The sequence below is a fragment of the Capsicum annuum genome, chromosome 1 (assembly GCF_002878395.1).
Source record: "Capsicum annuum cultivar UCD-10X-F1 chromosome 1, UCD10Xv1.1, whole genome shotgun sequence".
In the NCBI taxonomy this organism is placed as follows: domain Eukaryota; kingdom Viridiplantae; phylum Streptophyta; class Magnoliopsida; order Solanales; family Solanaceae; genus Capsicum; species Capsicum annuum.
The window spans coordinates 28,983,271-29,010,481 of NC_061111.1; the positions used below are offsets into that span (position 1 = coordinate 28,983,271).

The 27,211-nt window shown below is 36.6% G+C and overlaps 1 long non-coding RNA gene across 19 annotated transcripts; it reads left to right on the top strand.

Moving 5' to 3' along the window:
• Nucleotides 1-442: 442 nt before the first annotated feature.
• Nucleotides 443-18,598, top strand: LOC107871344. Of its 19 annotated transcripts, none has more exons than XR_007052973.1 (9): nt 449-648; nt 735-850; nt 966-1,059; nt 13,597-13,660; nt 14,525-14,691; nt 15,972-16,020; nt 16,215-17,222; nt 17,288-17,528; nt 18,402-18,598. It is a non-coding gene; the product is annotated as an uncharacterized LOC107871344 (long non-coding RNA). The 19 variants fall into 19 exon arrangements; XR_007052955.1 differs by having other exon boundaries at nt 966-1,049; XR_007052992.1 differs by lacking the exon at nt 966-1,059 and adding an exon at nt 11,095-11,217.
• The last annotated feature ends 8,613 nt before the right edge of the window (nt 18,599-27,211 follow it).

A 27,211-nucleotide genomic window follows, 5' to 3' on the forward strand; every position in this document is an offset into this window, starting at 1 on the left:
TTTTAGTAAAATGCTACTATATAAATACATATACAAATATAGTAGCAGTTCCTAATTTAACTCTTATTAGTTAGAGTTAAATAAGGGAAGAAACTGTCCCTTAATTCATGGTACATTTAATTATCACTACTGAAAATAAGGGCTACGGTGATGATTTTATAGCGACGGCTGTATAACCGTCGACGTAGATAATCTATAGCGACGGTTATAACCGTCGCAATATGTAACCATGTCTAATGGGATAATTAATTAAGATAATCGTCGCATAATCTTTTTTAACCGTCCTAATAAATTGACCTATAGTGACGGTTATTAGAACCGTCGCTATAGGTCACCTATAGCTACGATTAATATTGTACCAAAAATAAAACACCAGGTATTTTTTCCTCCACCACTCATTATACCCGTTTAAATTTATTTAATATTTTTAAAAATAAAAAAAGAATGATAAAAGTTAAAGCTTAGGGTTAAAGCTGGGTATTTTTCCCTCTTATTGCATTGTACCCGCTTCATTCTCTTCTTCTTATTGCATTGTCTGAGCTTAGGGTTAGCATCGCGGTCTTCATTCTCTCTTGTTCACGGCTAAAATTGGCAGCAGAATTCAACAATATTATGAGTTCTCTTGCAATTGTTCTGGGATTAAGAGTTGTAAGTAACCCATTTCATCTTTCCTTTGTTTCTTTGTCTGAGCTTCAAGGATACAAATAAAATTGGAAGTTTATGATTGTTCGCAGATAAAATTGAAAGCAGAATAAGAGGGTTCTCTTGGGATTGTTCTGGGATATAGAGTTGTAAGTAACGAAAATGGAATTTAGGGTTCACTGAGTTAATTTGGCACTCAAACAGAGTTGTAAGCGAAACTTGTGGAAAAACCACTTTTCCGCCATTTTATGCTTTGAGTTAAGGTCCATTTTCCCAAACTATTGTGTTGATTTTGAGTTCATAGTGTTTTCGGTGCTTTACAGTGTAAGGTGTTCCTCGATCGACTTCTACTTTTCGGACTTGATCAACTTCTACTTTTCGGATAAAGACTGCTTTTTCAGTGAAAGGTGTTCTCAAGTAGGTGTTCTTACTGTGAAAGTGGATATTTTTGTGGATTTTATTTTTCAAATCTCGACACTGTTTTATGTAAGAATGAAAAGATATATTGTCTATTTTTTTAATAATATATACACTAAAATTCCTGAAAATGAGAAATTGCATTGTTGTTTGTTGTTCGGGAAAATTTTGATTGGATTTTGTGTTCTATAACTGTTAGATGTTTTGATTTTTAAATAATTTATGTATTAACAGATTTCTTTGTTTAATGAAAGTTATGCTTATTAAGTATAATTTGAGAACCTTGATTGAGGGGAAGAAATCGTTAATAGTGGCTGTTGATAGATTAGAAGACGAGGCTGCTGGAGAAATGACAGGCTTTTCATTACTTTTTCCAATCTTGAAACACTAATTTGATTCTTTTTCTCTATAATCCTTGTATGCAATGTCTGAATTCTACCTAAGTCTCTCGACGTCAACTCAAAAACAGTCTCTTTAACCTCTATATTTTGACCAGTTGTTCTCTGCCGTAGGTGAAACTTGACTTCTCTCCAAATATCATAACATCTTCTTCATATATTTTTGTGGATAAAATGGAATGGGTAGTTGTTGATATACCATGACTGCAACCTACTGAGTTATCAGAAGAAGAAACAACATTGAAACTAGAATGCTGAAAAATTCAATACCAGAAGCAGTAGAATTCAGATTGATCCTAAATTTTTTATCAAGTACCCTAGAGGCTACAAAACCAAATGAGAATAACCTCAACAACACCAAAATAAAAACACTCAACTTTGTCGATATTTTTAGACTAATATGAACTCTTTTATTTCAGCTTCTGAAAAAGGACCAAAAAAGACTATATAAAAAAGATTTAGCTCTTGATTTTAAAACTCTAAATCAAGAATGCCAAAAAACAAAATTATCTTTGTTTTTTTCTTTATTGAATATATGTTATAGACATTATTTCACATACCTAATGATACTATTTGTACGTTGATACTGACTATATATACTCATGTTTTTTTTCGTCAATATTTAAAATGCTTAACATAGGCTATTTAATGGATATTGGAGATAGAAGTTGGATGTATCGCTCAAGATCTGCCGATGAGTATTAAAATGGAGTCAAGGATTTTCTCAATAAGGCATTTGAACGAGTATCTCTAGGAAATAAAATATTATGCCTTTGCAGATTGTGCTTTAATCGCTATTGATATTATCGAGATGTGGTGGAGAATCACTTGTTTGGTCATGGATTTGCTCCTAAGTACACTTAATGGGTTTTTCATGGAGAAGGAGTTTCATCAACAAATATTTCACATCCAAGGCATGAAAGACATGAAGGAGCAAGCCAGGGACTATCTGATGACCAGCATAATGATATTGATAAATTACTTCATGATACTTTTAGAAATGTAGAAGATGAGCAGAGGCATGAAGGCATGAATGAGTAATACAAGAACTATCTGAAGATGCTAAGCAATTTTTTAAATTAGTGAAGGAAGGAAAACAAGATTTATATTTGGGGTGTAAGAGTTTTTCTAAGCTGAGTTTCACCATCCGATTGTACTTCTTTAAATGCATTAACGGGATGAGTAATGTAGCTTTTTCAGACTTGTTAGACTTGATAAAAGAGGCTTTTTCATTTGCTCAGATTCCCGAGTATTTGAGTCTCAATTATGAAAAAATTCATGCATGCCCTAATGATTGCATGTTGTTCTGGAATGACAATGCAAATCTCGATAATTGTGTTGTGTGTAGGTCTTCTAGATGGAAGAATATTCATGATGAATTGACTAATAAGACCACTAAAGTTCCGGCAAAGGTCTTAAGGTACTTTCTGTTAAAGCCTAGGCTTCAAAGGATATTTATATGTTCTGAAACATCTGTAGCTATGAGATGACATGCTACTGAATGACCCAAAGATGGAAATTTAAGACATCCTGCTGATGGGGAAGCTTGGCAACATTTTGATTTCATGCATCCTGACTTCGCCAAAGATATTCGTAATTTTAGATTGGGTCTTTCAAGTGATGGTTTCAATCCATTCAGAACAATGATCATTTCTCATAGCACATGGCTGGTTGGTTATGTTAATGAACTATAAGTTGTCATCGTGGATATGCATGAAGCCGGAGTATATTATGTTATCAATGATTATTCCAGGTCCCTCATCTCCTAGAATGATATTGATGTATACTTACAAATTCTAATTGCAGAGTTGAATGAACTATGAAAGGTGGGAGTAGAAACATTTTGATAACCTAAAAGCTATCTAGAAACCGAAAATGGACACAAACCACAAGAACAAACTATGGAAAATAACACATAGAAGAAAAGAGATGAAAAAGATTTGCATAAAGTAAAGATAGATAGAGAGAACCCTCGCTTTCACCAATGATTAGTAAAAGAATGTGTATCAAACACTAAATTACACCTCACCAATGTTAGATAAAACCTTACTCTTAGGTGAACCAAAGGAATTCACTCCCTTTATCACACCTTTCTTGCCAAATGTTCAACACAAATGAAGAACCCTTCAATTGCATTCAAAACACTTAAGTTTTGGTTTTACACTAAGCTAAGGAGACTATGAACTACAAGCTAAAGAGTAATCTTTCAATATTCTTCAAAAACTAATGAAAAGAGAAGCTAATTTGTCTATTTATATCTATTTCATTCAATTGACAAAAAACCTCTTAATGAATAGATAAGGGAAGACGCCTCTTGAGTGTCAGAATAAAATGTGCAAAGTCCACCTTGCCCTTGTAGAATGTAGGCCCTTCAAGTCCCTTCTTCACATATCGACACATGTCCTTTCTTGGCCGAATGCATAACACTCTTACAAGCCTTTAATTGCATGAACATAGCTTGAAGTTGTTGTAGTTCCTTGGCTTGACTTCTTGTGAAAGGCCTTGAGGGCTTGGCACATGTATTATCCTCTCCATCTTGAAGAGAGTTTGTCCCCAAACTTGCGGGTTCCTCAACATCAAGGGTGTCCACGAGTGAAAGTTCACAAACATTGAAAGTGTTGTGAACTTGGTAATCCGAAGGTAGATCAATTTGATAGGCATTATCATTAATTCTTTTGAGCACTTTGAATGGTCATCGCCCCGTGGCATGAGCTTAGACTTTCTTTGATTTAGAAACTGGTCCTTCCTTAGGTGTACCCACACTCAATCTCTGGGTTCAGGCACAAGCCTCCTTCTTCCTTTATTTTCCCTTTTAGCAACTTCTTGGGTCTTCTTTTCAAGTTTGAGACGCACCTTCTCATGCATTTTTTTTATTGCCTCGGCTCTTTTACTTCTATCTAGACTTATTATAAGATCACTAGACAAAGGAGTAAGATCCAAGGGGGCAAGGGGATTCATGCCATAAACACACTTAAAGGGAGTCATTCCTGTACTTGAGTGCACAACCCGATTATAAACAAATTCTGCCAAGGGTAGGTGATCTTTCCATGAATTTATTTTACCTTTAACCATGGAACATAGCATAGAACCTAAGGTTCTATTCACTACTTTCGTTTGGCCATCGATTTGTGGGTGGTAAGAGGTTGAGAAAAGTAACTTCGTACCAAGCCTACCCCACATGGACTTCCAATAGAGACATAGGAACTTTGAGTCCCTATCACTCACAATAGTCTTTGGGATCCCGTGAAACTTTACGACATGTTCAACAAATAGTGAATATACACTAGGAGAATCCTCCGTTTTGGCACAAGGGATGAAGTGAGCCATTTTGGAGAATCTATCAACAAAAAAAAATGCTATCTTAACTCTTTCCATTCCTTCGCAGCCCCAAAACAAAGTTCATTGATATGTCTAGCCAAGGTCTAAGGGGAGCGGGAAGTGGGGTATACAACCCTTGAGGAAGGAGGCGAGATTTTGCACTCCGATAATCCATACATTGACCACAAACCTTAGCAACATCTTTGCGCATTTTTGGCCAATAGAATTGCTCCTCCAAAATACGGAGGGTTTTGTCAACCCCAAAATGCCCCATGAGGCCACCATCATATGCCTCTCTCACAAATAATTCCCTCCATAAACTAAAAGGAACAAGCAATCTCCTCCATTTAAACAAATAACCATCAAACCAAGAGTAGGAGGAATTGCCATTCTCTTTGAGCCATCGGTCCCTTCCCCACTCTTCACATTCCCTATAAATAGGAGCAAAGGTAGGATCCTCGGGATACAACATCCACAAGCTCTCAAATCCCATCAACCTTAAATATAAAGTAGCAACAAACACATGCTTTCTAGACAACGCATCGACAACTACATTTTCCTTCCCTTTTTTTGTAATGGATTACGTAAGGAAAAGTCTCTAGAAATTCAATCCACTTAGCATGATGCTTATTCAAATTGTCTTGGCTCTTAAGGTGTTTCAACGATTCATGATTCGTTCGTATCACAAACTCCTTAGGCCATAAATAATGTTGCCAATTGCCCAAAGCTCTAAGAAAGGCATACAACTCCAAATCATAAGTGGAATAGTTTAGAGTTGCTCCTTTGAGCTTTTCACTAAATTAAGCTATGAGCCTTTGTTCTTGCATCAAAACATCCCTATTACCCACTTTGGTTACATCACATTCAACTTCAAATATTTTGTCAAAATCTGGCAATTGCAACAAGAGAGCCGAAATGAACAAAGCTTTCAAGGTCTCAAAAGCCTTAGCTTGCTTTTCACCCCACTTAAAGGGTTGGTCCTTTCTAATAATCTCGGTCAAGGTGGATTCTATGGTACTAAATCCCTTGAAAAACCTCCTATAAAAGCCTGCTAACCCATGGAAACTTTGGATTTCTCCAATAGTTTTCGGGGTCGGCCAACTTCGTATAGAGTCTATATTGGATTCATCCACTTCCACACCCCTTGAGCTAACAAAAAAACCCAAGAACACCACCTTATCAACACCAAAAAAACACTTTTCCATGTTGGCATACAACTTCTCCTTTCGGAGTACATCAAACATACATCACAAATGCATCACATGTTCATCAATAGATTTACTATACACCAACACATCACCAAAGTAGACAACCACGAACTTTCCAATGAAAGGCTTCATCACATAATTCATTAGCCTCATGAAAGTGCTACGAGCATTTGTGAGGCCGAATGGCATGACCAACCACTCATATAGACCAAATTTGGTCTTGAATGCGGTCTTCCACTCATCACCAGGTTGCATTTGAATTTGGTGATATCCACTCCTAAGATCAACTTTAGAAAACACACTAGAGCCATTTAGCTCATCTATCATATCATCTAACCTAGGGATAGGGTGACGATATTTTATCGTTATTTTGTTGATGGCTCTACAATCCACACACATGCGCTAAGTTCCATCCTTCTTTGGTACCAAGAGCACCTGGAACTACACATGGGATCATGTTTTCTTTGATGTAGACTTTGTTGAGGAGATCCTCAACTTGCCACTTAATATCTTTAGTGTCCATAGGATTACTTCTATAAGCAGGTTTGTTGGGTTGTTGTGAACCCGACATAAAATCATTTTGGTGCTCAATTCCCCAGATTGGGGATAATCCTTACGGTAATTTTTGTGGAAAAACATCATCAAATTCCTACAAAACAAGGGAAATGGAAGGAGGAAAAGAAGAAGAAGAAGAAGAAAAAGAAGAAGAAGAAAAAAGGTTAGTGTTAAGAACATGAGCTAGAAGGAGCATAAGAGTGTCCATGTCTTGATCCTTGAACAATTCCTTCCTCCTAGCCAACATAACCATGGGTACTTGACCCTTTGGAAAGTTAGAATCAGAAGCTCCACCCTTAGAAGTGGTGGAACCCGAGACCTACCCCTTTTGCACACCCTCGGATTCCTTCCTTGCTTTTTCCTTCTCTTTCAATTCCCTCAACCTTTGATGCAATTCACTCACTTGGGATGGTGAAAGTGGATGAAGTCGGAAATTTTTTCCACCATGCACATGTGAGTACTTGTTCAACGTCCCATCATGCTTGGTAGCTTTGTCATATTGCCATGGTCTACCAAGTAGCAAATGACATGCTTGCATGGGAATGACATCACAACAAACTTTATCTTGGTAGTTTCCTACCTTGAACTTGATTATGCATTGTCGTGTCACTTTTATGTCACCATATTTATTGAGCCATTGTGGTTTGTAATGGCTAGCATGAGGGGTTATGGGAAGTTTCAATAAATCCACCATGGTAGAACTAGCAACGTTTGTACAACTTTCACTGTCAATCACCATAGTACACACCCCTTCCTTAATCAAGCACTTAGTGTGGAATAAGTTCTCTCTTTGGCTCGGATCATCAAGTGCTTTGCTCACTATATACCCCCTCACCACATAATTAGGAATTTGACACTCTCTATCTTGTGGCCAAGTATCTTCTTCCTCACATTATCACTTTCGGCTTCAACATCACACTTCTATCTATCTCGAGGACCAATCTCATCACTTTCGGCTTCAAGCTCAACTTCATCACCTAGATAATACAACTTACCTTCTCTTAGGATGACATTTCTACGAGTTGGATAATCACTTGCCCGATGACCCCATCCTTGACACTTAAAACATTGTAGACCATTCGGATTAGGAGTAGGAAGTTTGTTACCTTCGATTCTTATGGGACACCTTTGCACTTGGTTGACCTCGGATCACTTGAAAAAGTGGAGAGTTCCTTGTTTTTAGTCAAACCCGAGGCTCCTTGATTCATACTCTTGGAATTGACCCAACCCTAGGAGGGTGCTTGAGCCTTTGGCTTGTACCTTTCCTTGTTCTCCTTCTGAATTTCCATGGCCGTTTGAAAAACTTCAACCACGGTTTCAAACTTATGAAGAGTCATACGAGATGAGATGTCTTTGTTCAATCCTACCTTAAAACGAATGATGTCATAGTGAACTTTCTCACTTCTATGATCAAGTTTCAAGGTGAGTTGTTGGAATTCATCATAGTAGACCATGAAACTCTAGCTTCCTTGCCTCAAGTTGTAGAGTTTGGCAAGAATCTCATGTCTATATTATTTCGGGACATACCTCTCTCTTATTAGTCTCTTTAACTTTTCCCAAGGAGTTGGTTGGCCACCAATCAACACATTGTCAAATCTCTTAGTGTAATCCCACCATGTATTTGTGTAGCCTTCAAAGTGAGCAATGGCATAGCAACTTTTCTTCTCCTCGGTTAAGTCATTCACTTGAAATAATTTCTCACAAGATAACTCCCAAGCTAGGAACACCTCAGGGTCACTCTCTCCTTTGAAGGTTGGAATGCTAACCTTGATAGAATTTATGCCAATGTCTCGGGTTCCATGGTAATTACCATGGCCATGCCTTGCCTCTTGCCCTCGGATTCTACTATAAGGTCCTCTTTGGTCATACCTTCCCCTCATTTCTTCCTCAAACTAATAGTCATCGTTAGGAACATCATAACTTTCTTGCTTCCCTCTACCATGGTCTTCAATTTGGATTGGGTAGTTTCGGTTTTGGGGTCTTTGTGGATGGTTATAAGGCCTTTGGCTATTTGTAGCTTAGACTTGTGGCACTGGATGTGGTGGAGGGTAAGGTCTATTGTCCATGGGATATGGTATTTGGTAAGTAGCATTTTGTGGATGTATTTGGTTATGTAGAGGAATTGGTCTTTGGTCAAAGGGATTTGGTACTTGGAGATTCGGGTTTGGTGGTGGATTTTGACTTCCAAGTCCTTCTTGTTGGACTTGGTTCATTTGGGGAAGTAGGGGTCTTGGTATATTTCGGTTTGGAGGTGTTTGGACTTGGTTTTGTGGAGGTTGTGGAGGGTATAGCATTTGGTGGAGAGTTTTGGGTGTCATGGTCATTGAAGAGTTGTTGGCTTGGATACTTGAAGATGCATGGTAGGAATTAGAAGAAGAAGGTCGTGAGTTCCTCCTACTTTCAACACTATCAAGCCTTTCACTAATGGTGGACACCTCACCCTTCAAAGAATTCAAGTCACCTTTCATAATGTCCAACTCACTCTTCAATTCTCGGGTTAGTGTATCAAACCGAGCCATCAAGACACACAAAACATCATTCCCAAGTGAGGGAGCAGTTGAACTCTCTCTCTGGTTCCATGCTCCTTGTGCCTAACAAACAATAAAAAAAATCTACAAAACGAACAAACACGTTAGTTCAATAAACCTTACCACACCTACTCTTGGATCTCACCTCACACTTGGTCTCACAAGTGTTAAAAACTTGGTAATTCTTGGCAAGTGAATGAGTGGTGAATATGCTTTGGCCCGGAATCAATTTTTGTTTGATATGGCTAAAAAAAAATGATGTACGGACTTGAACCAACAAACTAATACGAATTAAAAACGAGAAAAGCACACAAAAACTGAAGACACAAAATAAACGGACTCTAGACTAATTACCAACCTAGTAGGAACTTACTAGCTTGTTAATCAGGGATAGAATTAACTTACAAGAAACTAGAATAAAAAATTAGAAACTAGGGAAATCTACTTAGAACTTGATTTGGCCATTTACACTTGATGACGTGGCACTATTGGATTGGATATTGAGCTTCAAAAAAATTTTAATCCCAAAATATCAACTCTCGGCCTCACACACCCTTGGGGAAGAAGGATGATGATTTGAGGGGGAATTAACAAGTTTTTGAGCCCTTTTCAAGCTTCAATTGAATTCAAAAACAATGGTCCCCCCCTTTGTACTTGGATTGTACTTGATTTTGTACTTTGATTATTCCTTTGTCTCTTCTTTCTTTTGGATGATTAGGAATATGCTAAGGAATATTCTTGTACAAACACCAAGTACACTCTCTTTCCTCCTCTTTTTGGATCAAATACACCTCTTGAATATTCTTCTCCAACAAGGATGAAGATTGAAGAACAAGATGAATATTCAAGAGTTGACCAAAGTTTGGCCCCTAATCAAATGAACCCCAAATTCAAATTTTCTTGTGGATCTAGGTTCCTTAGTACAAGATGAGCTCAAATAACAATAAATCACAACAACCAATGTCCACAACACAAAAACCACACGAATCTAGCCTCTTGAAGCTTCAAAATGCCATAACCATGGAGGTCTTAGCTCAAACTCAACCAAATCTTATTCGAAAAGTAGATCTAGACTCCTTCGGTGCGAGGGAGAAATGATCTAGCACTTGAAACCAATAAAACACAATAAAATGAGTATATATAACTTTCAACTCATGGATCTACTACAAAACACTTCTAAACATCATTTTTTAATAATTTTTCTTTGGATTTGACTTTTTTTTTTGTGAGATTTTCTTAATAAGGACACTAAAAACAAGAATTAGAGTTGTGGGAACAACCCTAAGCAAGGCTTTTATAACAAATTATAACCTAAAAGCAATCTAGAAATCGAAAATGGACACAAACCACAAGAACAAACTATGAAAAATAACGCATAGAAGAAAAGAGATGAAGAAGATTTTCATAAAGTAAAGATAGATAGAGAGACCCTCACTTCCATCAATGATTATCAAAATAATGTGTATTAAACGCACAATCACACCTCACCAATGTTAGATAAAACCTCACTCTCAGGTGAACCAAAGGAATTCACACTCCCTCTATCACACCTTTTTTGCCAAATGTTCAACACAAATGAAGAACCCTTCAATTGCATTCAAAACACTTAAGTTTTGGTTTTACACTAAGCTAAGGAGATTATGAACTACAAGCTAAAGAGTAATCTTTCAATATTCTTCAAAAACTAACGAAAAGAGAAGCTAATTTGTCTATTTATATCTATTTCATTCAATTGACAAAAAACCTCTTAATGAATAGATAAGGGAAGACGCCTCTTGAGTGTCAAAATAAAATGTGCAAAGTCCACCTTGCCCTTGTAGAATGTAGGCCCTTCAAGTCCCTTCTTCACATATCGACACATGTCCTTCCTTGGCCGAATGCATAACACTCTTACAAGCCTTTAATTGCATGAACATAGCTTGAAGTTGTTGTAGTTCCTTGACTTGACTGCTTATGAAAGGCCTTGAGGGATTGACACTTGTATCACATTTGATGTTGAAACTGACCAAACATTTAATATGCATGCAGCTTTATTATGGACAGTTAGGGATTTTCCAGCACTAGTAATGCTTTCTTGATGGAGCACCAAGGGAAGATGGGCATGCTCTACTTGAAATCATAATATGTGCTCCCAATATCTCAAACATAGTCGTAAGATATGTTACTTGAGTCATTGAAAATTTTTGCCCTATAATCATCCATATCGAAGAGATAAAAAATTATTTAATGGTAAAGAGTAGCATAAAGCTGCACCTACTCCCTTATCAGGTGAAGAAGTCCTTGAAGGAGTACGTGAATTCAATAATGTTTTTAGAAAGGGAGAAAAAAATAAAGCAAAAAAATAATGGTCCTTGGAAGAAAAGATCCATATTTTTTAAATTATTGTATTGGCCCCAAAATAAATTGCAGTACAACCTTGACCCGATGCATATAAAGAAAAAAGTCTGTGATAGTTTTCTTGGTACTTTGTTGGATATAGTTGGAAAGTCCAAATATCATGTAAATTATCGCTATGACTTTCATGAGATGGGGATACACAAAGAGCTTCAACCAATAGAAGATGATAATAGTGGAAAAGTTCATCTGGCTAAAGCTTGTTTCTCCAAGAAACCAGGTGAGAAAAGGTTGTTTTGCACTGTTTTAAAAGATGCCAAATTACCAAAAGAGTTTTTATCTAATTTATCAAGTCGAGTGCAAATAAATGAGATGAAAGTATCGGAATACAAAAGTCATGATGCTCATTTCATAATGCATCACTTGCTCCAGGTTGCAGTTAGGAAAGAGTTACCGAAGAATGAGTCTTTGGACTTGATTAGGTTGGGAAAGTATTTTGGAGCCATATATAGTAAAGTTGTAAGAAGAAGTGATCTTGATAAAATGAAGGCTGAAATCATTGATATAGAATGTGAGCTTGAAAAGATTTTTCCTCCAACCTTTTTTGATATAATGACACATTTGCCTTTCCATTTAGTAGATTAAATTAAGCTTGGGGGCCCGACTCATTTGCGTCATATGTATCCTATTGAAAGAAATCTGTGTAACTTAAAGAGATTTGTTCGGAATTGAAATACCCCTGAAGCATCAATACAAGAAAGTTTTTTGGATGAAAAATGTTTGAACTTTTATTCGAGATACCTAAATGATGGGGTGAAGACAAAACTCAGTAGGTATCCAACAGAGGATGATGATGACATTCAAATAGAGGGATTTAGTTTTCCACCTATATTTCCTAGGACGGGTCATCCAATTGAAAATAAGAAGAAAAGAAAAGGCAAGACTTTTAATCTGGATAATCGTCAGTGGTTTGTAGTACATCGATATACTTTGTTTAATACCGGAGATGAACAAGTAGAGACATTTATCAAGTAAGATAACATAATTATTTATATTTTAACTTCCTTTATATGATATCATTATCTATTTAAATTTCATTGATCTACATCGTTATTGATTTAATTTGTAATAAATGCTGGCAGGGAGCATAAGAATTTAGTTGATAATCGTACTAGAGAAAATGCATGGGTAAAAGCATAGATTCATTGTCGAGAATTTGGTGATTGGTTTAAGAAAAAAGTTCAAAAAAAGTTGAAGTGCCAAATCATTTAAGATGGTTAGCTATATGGCCTAATTTTGTGGCTAAAAGATATACTGGATATTTCATTAATGGATATCGATTCCATACAATGACACAGGATATTTCAGGCAAGACTCAAAATAGTGAAGTGGCTTTGTCAGCAATAACATATAGTTTTGATTGTGCTAGAGACCCAAATCCTGTCGATGGAATGGTTATCTATTATGGAGTTATTGAAGATATCATCAAGATAGATTATTGGAGTTGCTTTAGTGTTCTACTATTTAAATGTGATTGGTTTCATAATGAAGCAGATGAATATGGGTTGGCTCATGTAAATTTTAATAGAAAATGCAGTACAGATGACCCTTTTGTATTAGCATCACAAGTGCATCAAGTGTTTTATGTGGAAGATCCAATTGAGAAAGGGATTTACTATGCTAGAAATAAAGTCTCTATTGATCTGTATGATTTGGAGCAAGAAAGTTGTCCCAATATTGAATAAACATTTTGGAGGGAGCCTAATGATGACATTGGTTCATTAGAAAGAGTAGTCGATGTTGGTGTCAGATGATCGAGAGACGATCTCCCTGTTGATATCATTGATGTGCCTTCCCTTGCCCAACATTTTAAAGATGTAGAAATATTAGAAGAGGAGGATGACATTGATGATACCAATTGGAATTGGATGAAAGCTGATGATCGACAAAATTTAGATATTCTGAACTTGTTTAAAATTTATTTGTAATGGTAAGTAGTATATTAGACTCTGTTTGCTATATTTTAGTTTGTTTCAATGTGCTTAATTTTTAAAATGTCTTAAATTAGTGAAACTTAACAAACGCATATGTGCTAATAGTTGTTGCACACATTGTGAAGTCTTTCTTTCTGCTATCTCTTTCCTCTCTTGGGATTAATTGTGTTGCTAAGTCTTTTAATTTCTTCTTAAATTTCAGTATTCATTTTTCTGCATCGTCTCTGAGCAATCTATAGCTTCAAATTGCCCAAGGAAAAGTTCAGGTTCTAATCTCTTTCTCCTTCTCTATCTCAATTTCTCTGATTAATACTTGATAACTTGTTCTTGTTGTAAGTGCTTGTTGAGAGCAGAGAACAACATAAGTTGTTTTTGTAGAAGCTAAGTAAGTAGCTTTTCTTCAAAATCACTTTGTTGAGAAGCATACACTTAATAGAACTGGTTTTGGTTTTCCTATCTAGATGACTCGAATTGGTTCATGTTTAAGGTATTATTATTGTTGTTATTGTTGCTGTTGTTAGTTGTCTGTCATTTTCTTAAATATCTTTGTGTATGCAGGTAACATTGGTAATCTAACAGCTATCAAAACTTGAAAGACATAAGAAATGCAAAGTTTGAAGGGATTTCATTTATTGTAACACTTGAACTGTAACAACTTCAATAAATTAATCTATAAAAAAAAGAAAATAAAAAATAAAAGGAAGAGTGAAAGGTAAAAAAGAAGAAGAAGGTTATGAGTTTAGTAAATCTTCAATAAAAACTTAGTGTCACCTTGTCCCTCAATATAATTCACATTTTCTCAGGTCACCTTCTGAAAAAATAAGGAAATGAAGCACTCAACAGAAATAGGATTTCGAACGAAGTAGTAAAATCTTCATTTTTTGGATTTAGAATGAGTCATTTGTTGATTTTTTTTGTCTTTGAACATTTGGGTATTTTCATCTCTGTAACTGCCAATGAGGAATTATATTATTCTATTGTGGAATTGTTCTTCTTATATACTCTTCTTTTGTATAGATATTGTAGACCAATCTTGGTGATTTTGAGAATTTTTGTGCAGCTTGGTTGGGCTGAAAGTACAAACCGTGACATGATTCTATTTTCCGTTGGTGTTTCTGTTTTCTTTGCAGATGCATATTCAATTCCTTATATGCTGTACTACTGAGAACATACCAGTGCTATCTGCCTTCTGTGTTAATCTGTCCCACTTCATATTTAAATTGTTTTAACTCTGCCATTGTTTTGGGGAAGGAGCTTATAATTTCCAACTCCCAATCATTCAAGTTTCTTCGTAGCTGTAAGTTCCAAGCTTGTCTAGTCTACATTTCAGCCATAGGAAATTGACTATTGTATTATTTGGTGTATTTCTTGGAGTAGCTTTCTTATGGTATTATTCGATGTGCTAATTTCTATTGTATGTTGTTCTTTTCCTATTCATACTATTACTATACCATGTTAAGGAATGTTAAAGAAAATAAAGAAAGAGGAAGAAAGAAAATGTGTTTCTGTTTACCTAAAATGCTCATTTCTGCAATGAAGCTTTGGTAGGAAAAAATGTGTATTTCAGCATATACATAATATGGTCGTTGTGCTCTCTTGATTTGTGCTTGGGAGTGGTAGAATGTATAAATTAGTCTGAAATGTTAACTGGAATTAATGGATTCGACAATACATTGGTAATGTCTTGGTTTTTGTATTTCTTAAATGATTTACCAAGTACTAGTCTGACTTCTCGTTTTGTTCAGTTCTTGTCTGAGGATGCACATATAATCTCTGAAGTTTTATAGGCGGAACTATTAAATCATCTATACCACTTTGTGGATAGGATGTATCCTCTGTATCCATTCATTGTAATTATATGTCATATAAAAGGCTGAGAAAATGGGAATTTTATGAATTGAAAAGTGAGAGCAGCATGATATTATCGTGAAATATAATGCTAAGGCACATCCTTACTCCTTTGAAGGATATCAACTGATAGGAGAAAAAACTTCATTTTGCCAAAGTTCTAGCAAGGATCTGCCAAAATAGTCAATTTTTTAAAGTTTAGTGAAGAATCTTCTGACATAGTTATTATTTGACCTCTATAGCAGCAACGGCCAAAATACCACTTGGCCAGAAAGTTTCCTGAGATGGAAATTTAAAGCAAAGAAGTAGATGAAATATTTTGCACTGGAAATAGGTAAATTAGGAGAGCTCCATTCTTGTAGATCTGTATCCAGATAGTTATTAATTCCTTTTCTATTTGGGTTAAGAGTGATTTTGTTAGTCCAACTGTAATTGCCACATACTACTAGGTCAGAAAATTTCCAAACATGAAAATGTTTAGGGCATAAATTACATTATATTTTCTTGTTCAATCTGCATAAGATAGTATGTGTCAATTTTTGAGTCTTCAAATCATTCTTACCCAACATTATCTGAGTTCTGAGTAGTAGTTCCTGGTTTGTTTCTAGTAAGCAATGGTCATTGCTAGAACGTTAAGGTTCTTTACGTGGGTCAGTTTGCTTTTTTGAATAAGGAAACATAGGAGGAACTAATTTTACTGCCCAAATTTTGACATCCTGTTGTTTGCAGATTCGCGCTGGCACTCAACCTGGCAAAAAAGTTGTCCTAAAAAAGAAAGGTAACAACTTGAAATTACCTTTGTATCAATTTACAGTCCGTTGTGTAATAAACAAATAACTACGTAGTTCGCAAGGCCTGCCAGCTTCTCAAATCATTTTTCTTTAGTGTACACCTAGTTAGTTACCTTTTTTGACTCTCAAAACATTATAAAATTTCTATTCGAGTTTATAATACTTCTGTGTGCTTGTGCAGGAATAAAAGGACGGAATTCCTACTCATTTGGAGATTAGTTTGTCCACTTTAATGTCAACATTCCCACGTAAATTCCCTTTGTGTAAAATGTGGAAATGACTGTCAATTACTGCACTTTTTACTATCCTAGACTCTTTTCTAAGCCTAATCTTGAGAAAAGTAGGAGGTTTTATAGTTTGGTGGCCTCTAAATTAATTCTTAATACATCTACTGGACACCTGTGAAGCTTCCTGTATATTCTTCGATCTAATAATTAAATTTGCAACTTGGGTGCGGAAACTTGACACCAAGACAACGTCAATTGATTGAGGAGTTTGCCAAAGAAGAGAAAGGGGAATACGATAAAGGGGCTTCAGCAGGAGCCTCGAGGTGAGGGCACAGTACACGAGGTAGGTTAGGGGATATAGACGCAAATTAAAGTTGTACTATCACGTATTCTTTCTCATGGGCTCGGAAACTTAGCCAGAGCAATTTTGCGGTTTGGTCATCACCACTCCTTGCTTATTTTGATTCTGTTTCATTTGATGGTCTTTTCGTGTTGCCTATGGCAATTTGGATGATTATAGTTACATATTTTAGTTATCCTTTCGATTTATTCAGTTTTGGCTGTCTTATATGTTCATTAATTTTTCTTGTTCCATCTTAAATTTATACAGGTTTGTATAAAATGAATCAATAAGAGCCTTCAAAAAATAGCAAAAGAGCAAAGAACAGGACGTTTAGTAAACCTGGATCGTTATCAGTCATGGCAAATAGAAAATGAAAATGACGTATGCTGGCAACACAGAAAACTGTTCAAGCTATACGATCGGAGAAAGAGAATCTTCTAAAGTTAATTGAACAAAAGAAGCCACAAGCAGCACCACCAACATCACCATCTAGCAAATTGAACAATCTGTAGTGGAGCACCATGTTGTAGAGATGCAGAGAATGAGCAACATGTAGAGGATCAGGTCCAAATGACAGATTCAGCCACTCCTACAACAACTGAACATTCTGATGCGCAAGGTAATATATAGCTTAGAAACTTATTGAATTCGTTCATGACCTCTGATTTCTTCTATTTTTTATAGCTGAAGGGCCTTCAACTAGCAAAACAAGATGCAAAACACAAATGCACAAGGTATATGGCCGGCAAGAGAAAAAATTGACCATATTAAACCAGAATAACCAACCTATTGGTCCTACAGATGAAGTTGTAACCAAGTTGGGAAGCTTTCTAAGGACATTGGCAAAGAAAGCGACCCTTGCCCATTAGATATATTTGATTGGAGACATATGGATACTATACAGGAGTTATGGGAGCATACCCAGGTTTGAGTTCTGAATATTTGATATATTTTTAGTTGACTGGTTCATTATATATTTGATATATTTTCAGTTGAGTGGTTCTGTGTTAATGAATGTGGTGGCTGCATTTTCTAGCTTTATCAGCTTTTTTGTGTTGTTTATGTTGACATTTGAATATCAAGATACATATCATTATTTCTATCTGAATAGAAACTACTTGTAAGCAAAATATGATATTCCTGATGCCGTAGAAAACTGGGTTTTGGAAAGAATTTGAGAATCTTGGAGAAATCATAGAGTTAAGTTGAAGAGAAATCATTACGATCCATATGAAGATGATGAAGTTCGATTGAAGAAAAAGCCCGATAGTTTTCTAATTTGTCAATTTAAAAATCTCCTCGTGTATTGGAAGTCCGAAAAATTTCACGTAAAATGTATTTTACCATCGGCAATCATATTACTGTTATTGTTGTAGATGGAGTCCTTTATTACTATAGTTACCGTTACTGATTCATTTTTTTAGAAAATGTCCAAAACCAATACTGAGAATTGGAAGAAGCTGTTGAATCCACACAATATTGGGAAGAAGAGTTTTGCTTTAGTTCACAACAAATTGGTGTGTTCTCTTGTTTATTATTTAGTTATAACTATTTATTTAAATAGTTTTTGATATTCACTAAATATCATATAAACATGAAAAAGAGAATGGGGGAACTTTGTCTCTAAAAGAGATGTTTGAGGCCACAAGAGCAACAAAACCTGATAGTACATACAAGTCCCTAATGAGGACACCGCCAGTAAAATTGTATGAAACTTATCTTTTTCAAGTTTATATTGACATAAATGATGAATTTTTATTTTTAATTACTTGAATGTGTTTTTGAATACGATTATTAGGCTCAAGTGGAGGAAATTAAAACACAACAGAATACAAATGAATAGCCCGTTGATGCATTTTCAGCCGTCATGGGTGTTGAACATCTGGGGCGTGTAAGACTGATTGGAGGAGGATTACAAAGGCTTCTTTGAAATGATTAAATGACAATTCTGGATAAACTTTAAATGCCACAAATGATGTTGTACAACAAATGCAAGAAGGGATGCAAAAAATAGAGGATCAAATCGAGGAGCAAAAGAGAACCATTCGACAAAAAATTGTTGCAGATGTAATTGCTCAACTTCAGAATGCAACAATAATTGATCCTAGGATACTAACGGCATTGTCCACTCCTTCACCAACGGATTCGACTTCTACACTAGCAGCTACCGGGAGAAACAGTCAAAACAGTCAAGGTTAGTGTTTGAAATTCTGAATTGTACTCTAGTTCATTTGGTGGCTGATATAATTGTTGTTGTTGGACTGTATTGGATGGTTATTAGTGGTTGGTAACTGGTTATTTGGTGGCTGTTGACACCTTATTTTTGCCCTCCACAACCCAATTTAATTTTGAGTTTTTAAAATAAAATCACAACAATTATTTTGTTCAAATAAATGCTAGTTTAAATTACTTATTCAATTCAATTTTATCATTTAATTAACGATTATTCATTTTTCGCATTTTTATATACGAGAGTGTATAAATTTTGTTATTTAAATGAACGTTTTCATTAAAATTAGATTTTTATTGATTAAACTTGAAAATTAATTCAAATGGATAAAATCTTGGTTTTAAATATGATTTGCTCTCAGAATATTTTATTTTGAGGAATATTTTTTGGATTTTTATCAAATTAAGAAACTCAAGGTTAATTTTTTACTTGGTTCGTGCCAGATTGCGATTCAATTTAGCGAACTAATTAAATATGACCTCAATTGAAATCAAATTGGCGCCAATTTTAACGCAATTGGCCAATAGATATTCAATTTGATTAGAATTTGAATAATTCGTTTAAATTGTAATTCAATCTTAATCCCCAAAAGTTCTCATTTCTTAATTGGAATTATTTTAATCCAATTAAATTTAATTAGGGTTATTTAATAACCCAATTAAATTTAATTAGGGTTATCAAATACCCCAATTGTTAACCGCCCCAGGCCAAGCCCATTCTTCAAATTACCCCAGCCCAACACTATACCTCCATTCACCAGTCTAATACACTATCCATACCCGACCTGTTTTAGCTTCTCCTCAACAAAACAGCAACATACATGAACTCCATTAACAGACGACAACACCAACATCCACGTCTCGAACTTGACCACCTCGAACCTGACCCAGCTCCGAAACCTATCCCCAACAATATTGATTCGACCCGAACCAACATCAACCAAAACTAACCCAACTCCGTTTAAGTCGACCTGACCCTGACCCATGCAGATTCACGAAGAATTTTCTAGAATCTTCTAGAAAGAGGGTGAGATGGTTCACCCAACGTTCAACTCCGCGAATCTCGGAATGGGGGTACAGATCTGGTACATATTTGGCCAATTTATATTGGTTTGAAGAGGGATTTCTTTTCGATTGGCTAATCCATTTTTGGATTTTAGGAGAAACAACAAAAAGGGGTACAATAGATTGACGAAAAGAGGTTGTGGGGGGAATAAGATTTTCGAATTGGAATTCAAATTTCCTTCTTACGAATTCTTAAAATGCCCCAATCCTTTTTTCTATATGAAGACCCTTGGGGTCATTATTTTGGGGGTCTTCTTTCTCATCTTCAATGCCCCTGTTGTTCAATTCCAAAAATGTGTTGAAAATACAAAAGACTTATTAGCACGTGAGTCGTCTGATGGCTGTTCGTATTTTCTAACTCAAGTTGTCCGCTTGAGAACCAATGTTCAAACCCACTCTAGACACCTAGGATAGAACAAAACCAAAACCCTATTTTAGGTATGAGCCTAGAATGACCCAATACTCGAGTGGGGTATTGGGCCCATTAGAAAACTTACCCTGCATCTATTGACCCTGAGTCAATTATAGACGAACCATATTTATATGTTGAAGAAATGTATGCCTGTCTAATTCAATCTATTATCCTTTGAGAGTCGGGAAAAATCTTGATTTGCTTACTTCGTAAGAAGAATTAGACCAAGTTAAGCAAGAAATTGATCAATTTGGGAGGTTGTACCTAAGGCACAGTTTGAACGTCAAGGGACGTCACCAATATAAGAAATGGACGAAGCTAAGAAGGTAAAGGCTGATAGAAAAAGCACTTAGGAATTAGTATTCTATCCCCTGTGTGTGGGAATGTGTATTCTTTCATGTTATTTCCCTTTTCCCTAAAGATTGTATCCCTCTTTGGTTATATTTTGTAGGCATTTAAGCCCTTTTAGTGTCTATAAAAGTTGGGGGATAATGGATTGACCTTAAGCAAGCATATATTTTTCTTCAAAAATCGTTAGGCCCAAACCCTTGGCTCAAAAGGGTCACCCCAGTTAGGATACGCATTATTATAATGTTTGTATGTGATATAACTGTATTATGTGTTTATTTGCATTTGTTTGGATCAAAGGCAAGTTTATCCGCTATGCTCCTATGGATGAATTTGGCTATGACACAAACGACTTTACGTGGCTATTTCTTGTCAAATTTTTGCATTGCTTATCACATGTGGAAACTAACACGTTTGCCTTTGAGTTGTTTTACTTTACAGATAATAGAAAACTACTCCGTGTTGAAATAAGCCGACAGAACATCCCTACTTCACCCGTCAAAAGCGCACAAAATCCCATCCTCTGACCATCATTCAAAAAGGACTGAAAATGACAAAGAAAACACATTGACCATCAGGGACAATGTAATAGCGAAACAGAGTGAGATGATTGCGGAACTCGCAAGAAAGTTAGAAATGCTTCAGGAGGAAATAAATCGCATTCAAGATTTGGATAACCTGGCCATCACCGTCAATGTCCCCGCTCCAGGAGGACATGAGACTCCACTCCAAATTCCTCCCCTCAGTACACCTATTCTTGGGATTAGCCAAATAACATATCGCCTTTCTCCGCTCCTCCATTTGTCCAAAACACCATTTGCGAAAATAACCCAGATGCCTACCATCCACAAAATCCATCTCTAATCCCATAAAACCCATCTCTGTATCTATTTCCAAATCCCCAGAACACATTTTCAAATCTAGAAAATTCATTCCCAAATCCACAAGATTCACTCCCAAACCCGCAAAATCCATCAAATCTATCCCCGAATTCACTAAATTTATTTCCAAATCCGCAAAATCCTTCTTATATTCTACCAAACTACTCGCAAATTCAACAAAACCTTTCTAATTTCCAAAACATCCTCCCAACCTACCAACCAACTTCCTTTCATCCGCAAAATCAAGCCTCTCTTCCAAATCCTCCTCATGCCATCATATCTCCTGACATCTATAATTCCCTTCCTAATCCTGAGGTGGACCATTACGAGGAGAAGGAGAAAGAGTGGAGGACGGAGCATGAACTGAAGCTGCTAGCTATGAATGAAGAGATTATGAGGATCAAAGAATCTCATAAAGCGAGGGACCACGACGGTTTAGGGTATGATGATTTATGTGTTCATCCTAGAATAGATCTACCATAAGGGTATAAGGTCCCTAAATTTGAAGTGTTCAATGGCACCGAAAATCCAATGACCTATCTGAGAAGGTATTGTGATCAAATGGTGGGGGTAGGGAAAAATGAAGCATTATTGATGCGTTTGTTCAGCCGAAGTTTAAGTGGCGAAGCCTTAGAATGGTTCATGTCTTAGGAACTGAAAAGATGGACTGGTTGGAAAGCATTGGCCAAGGGTTTCATTGACAGGTTCACATTTAACATTGAGATAGTCCCTAACCGATACTCACTAGACCGGATCAAATAGAAGAATAATGAGTGTTTTCGAGACTACGCCTTTCGTTGGAGAAAAAAAACTGCTAAAGTACAACCTCCCATGTCTGAAGAAGAAATGGTATCAGTTTTCTCTCGAGCATAGGAAGGAGAATTTTATACCAGGAGGGTATCCGCGGTCAGAGAAACTTTCACAGATTTAGTAAAGATCGGGGAATCGTTTGAGAATGGCATTTGAACAGGAAAAATTGCCAAAACTCCTACATCATCTGAATTTTCTGCATTCTCAAAGAAGAAAAGAGAGGATGCGACTGTGGTCTCTACTAATTCTATTGATAAGTTAAAGAGGAAATTCAAGCCTAGGAATATTCTTTCCTCATCATCGTCACTAAGTTTTCAACCTGTATTCTATGCTCAACCCCAATGTCAAGCTCCAATTCCAAATATTTTACCCCAGTGCCATGTTCCACAGCCAAATTATCAGCCTCATACTCAAGCTACCTTTCCAATAACCTAACAAACGTCCAAACGTCTCCAAATTATCATCAAGTACCTCCTCCTATAAATTAGAACCATTATAACCCTCCACATCCAAACTTTGAAAAGAAACCTCCCCAAAACTTCACGCCGCTAACTGAAAGTCGTACCCAACTCTTCGGAAGATTGATGAAAGCTGGTTATTTGCAACTGATCCAGCCAAAGCCTATCAATCCTAACTCTCGGTTTGATCATCCCGATCAAAATTGTGCCTATCATTTAGGAGCAGCGGGACACAGTATTGAGGATTGTATTAACTTGAAATATAAGATCCAAGATTTGATTGATCAGAAGGTTATCACGCTTCAGTCACCGACACCAAATGTTAACAGTAATTCATTGCCTAACCATGGAGGACCTACTATTAACATGATTGAAATAGAGGGTGACTGTACGTCTGGCAAGGCCATCACTAAGGTAAATTCAGAAGGACTCAAAAGAACAGAAGATATGGAGAAGATAGAGGAAGTTGTGGCCGCCTTGAGTAAGGATTTGGAAAAAATTATCGAGCTTGTTATGGTCCCAGAAAAATCTTTTAAGCATGGAATAGAGTACCAACCAAGAAAGGAAGATGAGATCGAAGATAATTCAAAGGAGAATCTGTTTAGGCCCTTGCCGCTTTTGTACCAGTCATTTCCCGTACATGAGATATCAATCGATGATGGTCTTGGGGATGGGATAGAAGATCTATTCGAAGGATGCAATGCTCTATCAGATGATTTTACAGAGTCCGGTTGGGTGAAGAAGAATGCATCAAGGTAGGCCTTACAAAACTGGACCTCCACTCCACTCATAACCCGTCATCCATCGTGATAGATGAAAGGTCAATTACTAATAATTTTTAAAATCGGTAATGATCCAGAGGAGGCCCCGTGATCCACCCTTTTATGTCTCAAATTTTTGTTTCGTGTTTTACAACTTTCAAAAGGCATGGGCCCATATTTGTGTGGGTCATGAGCCATAGTTTTATTTATTTTCCAATAGGCCTCCCTTTATTTTAGAAGTTTTTTTAAAAATATGATTATCTAGCATGATTTATTTTGATAGCATTAATTTAAAAACCTGCCAATGTCATGTTATGTCAAGGGTTAGAAAAACAAGGCAAAGGAAATAATGATGAACAGAAAAGGTGATGAGGAGAAGTTAGTAGTAGATATTGAGGAATTTGAAAATCAAAAGTAGCCCAACCTGGAGGAGCCCTAATCCTACCTGAGATAGATGGTCAAGAGTGGACCAAACCAATCAATTCTGATGCGCTAAAGAGATATTGTGCTTCAAAGATGTTATAGCTTTTGTGTTTCCTTAGTTTACTTATAATCGCCTTTGTAATAATGTTGTTTTCTAGTGTGTAATTTCCTTGAACCCCTTTCCTTTTATGTACGAACTATGTTTGACCTGAATTCCCAAGAAAAGGATACTTAGGCAGCCTATGTCGGCTTCGGTCAACATCTTAAGAAAATTTATCCTTTCCTTTTATGTATGAACTACGTGATGAACTGAATTCCCAACAAAAGGGATACGTAGGCGCCCTATGTCGGCTTCGGTCGACCCATTAGATTTTTCTACATATCCTTAGCATAGTCTTGAACTACGGTTGACCTGATTCCTGCTTCAACGGGATACGTAGGCACCCGAACAGCTCGGTCATTAACCCCAGGAAATGGAAACTGGGGCAGAATTTTTGAGAAAAAATCTCAAAAATTCACAAGAGAAGATCAACATCCAACAAAGAGAATGAAGATCAGCAAAGACTTCAGATCCGCTCGAGATGATATAATCTCAGACTACTTTAAACTGGGGTAGAAATTTTGAGGGAGGCCTCAAAATTTCCACCAAATACTGGAATATATTTCAAATTCCCCTACACCAGAGGTTAAATCCAAGTTTTTGAAGCCACCAACTGGCGAAAAAGTCTAGCTAGACTCAATTTCTGTCTATGACAAGAACTATTTGACGAACCCTCCAACAATGATCATGAGTTTTAGAAATCATCCGTTGGATATAGTCAAAATCATGAGGAAGACGTTCGTTGAGCTAGTACATGACATGATCGGCAGAAATTGTCTAAAGCTTTTACAAATACTTTCGAAACTATTTGCTAAAAATAAGACTACTTTTGAAACAGAAAAATCTTTACAAATCTTTTACTTAGTGATTGCCTAGGCGCCTATGGGAGCAGTGACCCAGGGTGGAGATACCAATGTGATGGGGCACCTAAAAGATAGCGAGGAGCAAAACGGAGAATCAAAGAAGGTCAACACGGAGTAGTTTCACTCAAACTAATCATTTTTCTATGGATGCAGGGACCAATACACAAAAATGAGAGTCTCTTTCAAAAATTTCCAAGCAAATTGGGAGCCACACCAGAGCACTAATGCTCAAGAACGGTATTTTTTGGGTAGCCCTAAAAATGGGTTTAATACCCATTTATTAAGGACCTTTTGAATTGTCAATCTTATTTCTTGAGATCATGGAGGACGAACAAAAGTGTCTTGTCTTTTTTACAAATATTGTATTTAGAATTTTCTAAAAAATGGTCGCTAGCAAAAGCGACTTTGTGTCTACCAATCGTCTACTTTGAGTACAGGTACATGTAGAAAGCAAGACGCTGACAAATAAACTCAGGTAAAACTATTTTAAATCGCCAAGAGGGTTATTTCATATTATTGCCAAGAGGGCTATTTCATATCATTGCCAAGAGGGCCATTGCATATCATTTCTAAGAGGGTCATTGCATATCATTGCCAAGAGGGCCATTGCATATCATTGCTAAGAGGGCCATTGCATATCATTGCCAAGAAGGCCATTGCATATCATTGCCATGAGGGCCATTTCATATTATTGCCAAGAGGGCTATTGCATATCATTGCCAAGAGGGTCATTTCATATCATTGCCAAGAGGGCCATTGCATATCATTGCCAAGAGGGCCATTACATATCATTGCCAAGAGGGCCATTGCATATCATTGCAAAGAGGGCCATTGCATATCATTGCCAAGAGGGCCATTTTATATTTGTTGACACGCAAGACATAAACACTGGCATCAAAGATATCATTAGCATTTCATATCTGTTGACACGCGAGACATAAACGCTGGCGTCGAGGATATAATCATTTTATATCCGTTGACACACAAAACATAAATGCTAGCGTCGAGGATATCATAAGCATTTAATATCTATTGACACACTAGACATAAACGCTGGCGTCAATGATATCTCATCATTTTACGAATCAGCATCTGAATACATCAAGAGCATACGATTTGAAGGGACGCCTTCAAGTCGGTGTCTAAAGACGGATGATATATGAGATTTCCTAGAATTTGATAATTTGAATGTCATCTATAAGTCATATTATTTGAAATAGGATCGTGTGCAAGATCACCAATGAATTGATAGCCTGTAGGTCATCCGTAAGCCACGACAACATCCTAACCGGATAGTGTGCAAGATCACCCAAAATCGATAGTCTGAAGGTTATCCATAAGTTGCAACTAAATCCTTACCGAAAAATATGCGAGATTATCAAATTGATACGTCTAAGGGTTCTCTTTAAGCTGCGTCATATCCAAGATCGATTATGTGCAGGATTACCCAAAGACTAACAATTTGAGAGATATTTATAAGTCATATTGTATCCAAGGTTGGATGATGTGCAGAAACATATGAAAGCTAGCGATTGGAGGGATACCTGTAAGCCATCTCTTATCCAAGGTCGGATAATGTGCAGGATTACCTAAAACCTAGCAATTCAAAGGATATCTATAAGTCGCCTCGTATCTAACATCAAATAATGCACAAGATTATCCAAAGATTGATAATTTAAGGGAAATTTATAAACCATCGGCTATAACCGGAGAGGTTATCATTCCCCATACAACAAGTGATATAGGTAACCAAAAGGGTTGCCACACCAGCACAATATTACACGATTGCAGGGACCGTTCTGCATAATTTATCATCGGTGTCCGAAAGGGCCACCCCACTTTGAAGACATATTCAACCGACAAATGTCATGATTATACAACAACCAATATAGTTGTTGTGTTTGTCGTTGCCAGTTTTTTCATTCCAAACAGGTACATGGAAGAATGACTTCGCTTCTTAGGCAACAACTCATGTGGAGATATGGTAAAAAACTATATGCCTCTTTCGTGAATTATGTTTAGCACTAACAATTTTGTTTGAGATATTGTCGAGACCATCTGAGAGGATGAAAATCTCAGATCAAACCCACAGCTGTGGACGACTCCAAAAAGGATGCAACACAACGTGGAACTCTTTCTTAGCAGCAAAACAGGGCATAGTCTAGAGAGGGACGTCAAACTTTTTGGACGCGAGCTAAAGAATGGTCACCACCACCATCTAGCCACACCCCTATTAGAAGGAATGTGGGTATTTCTGG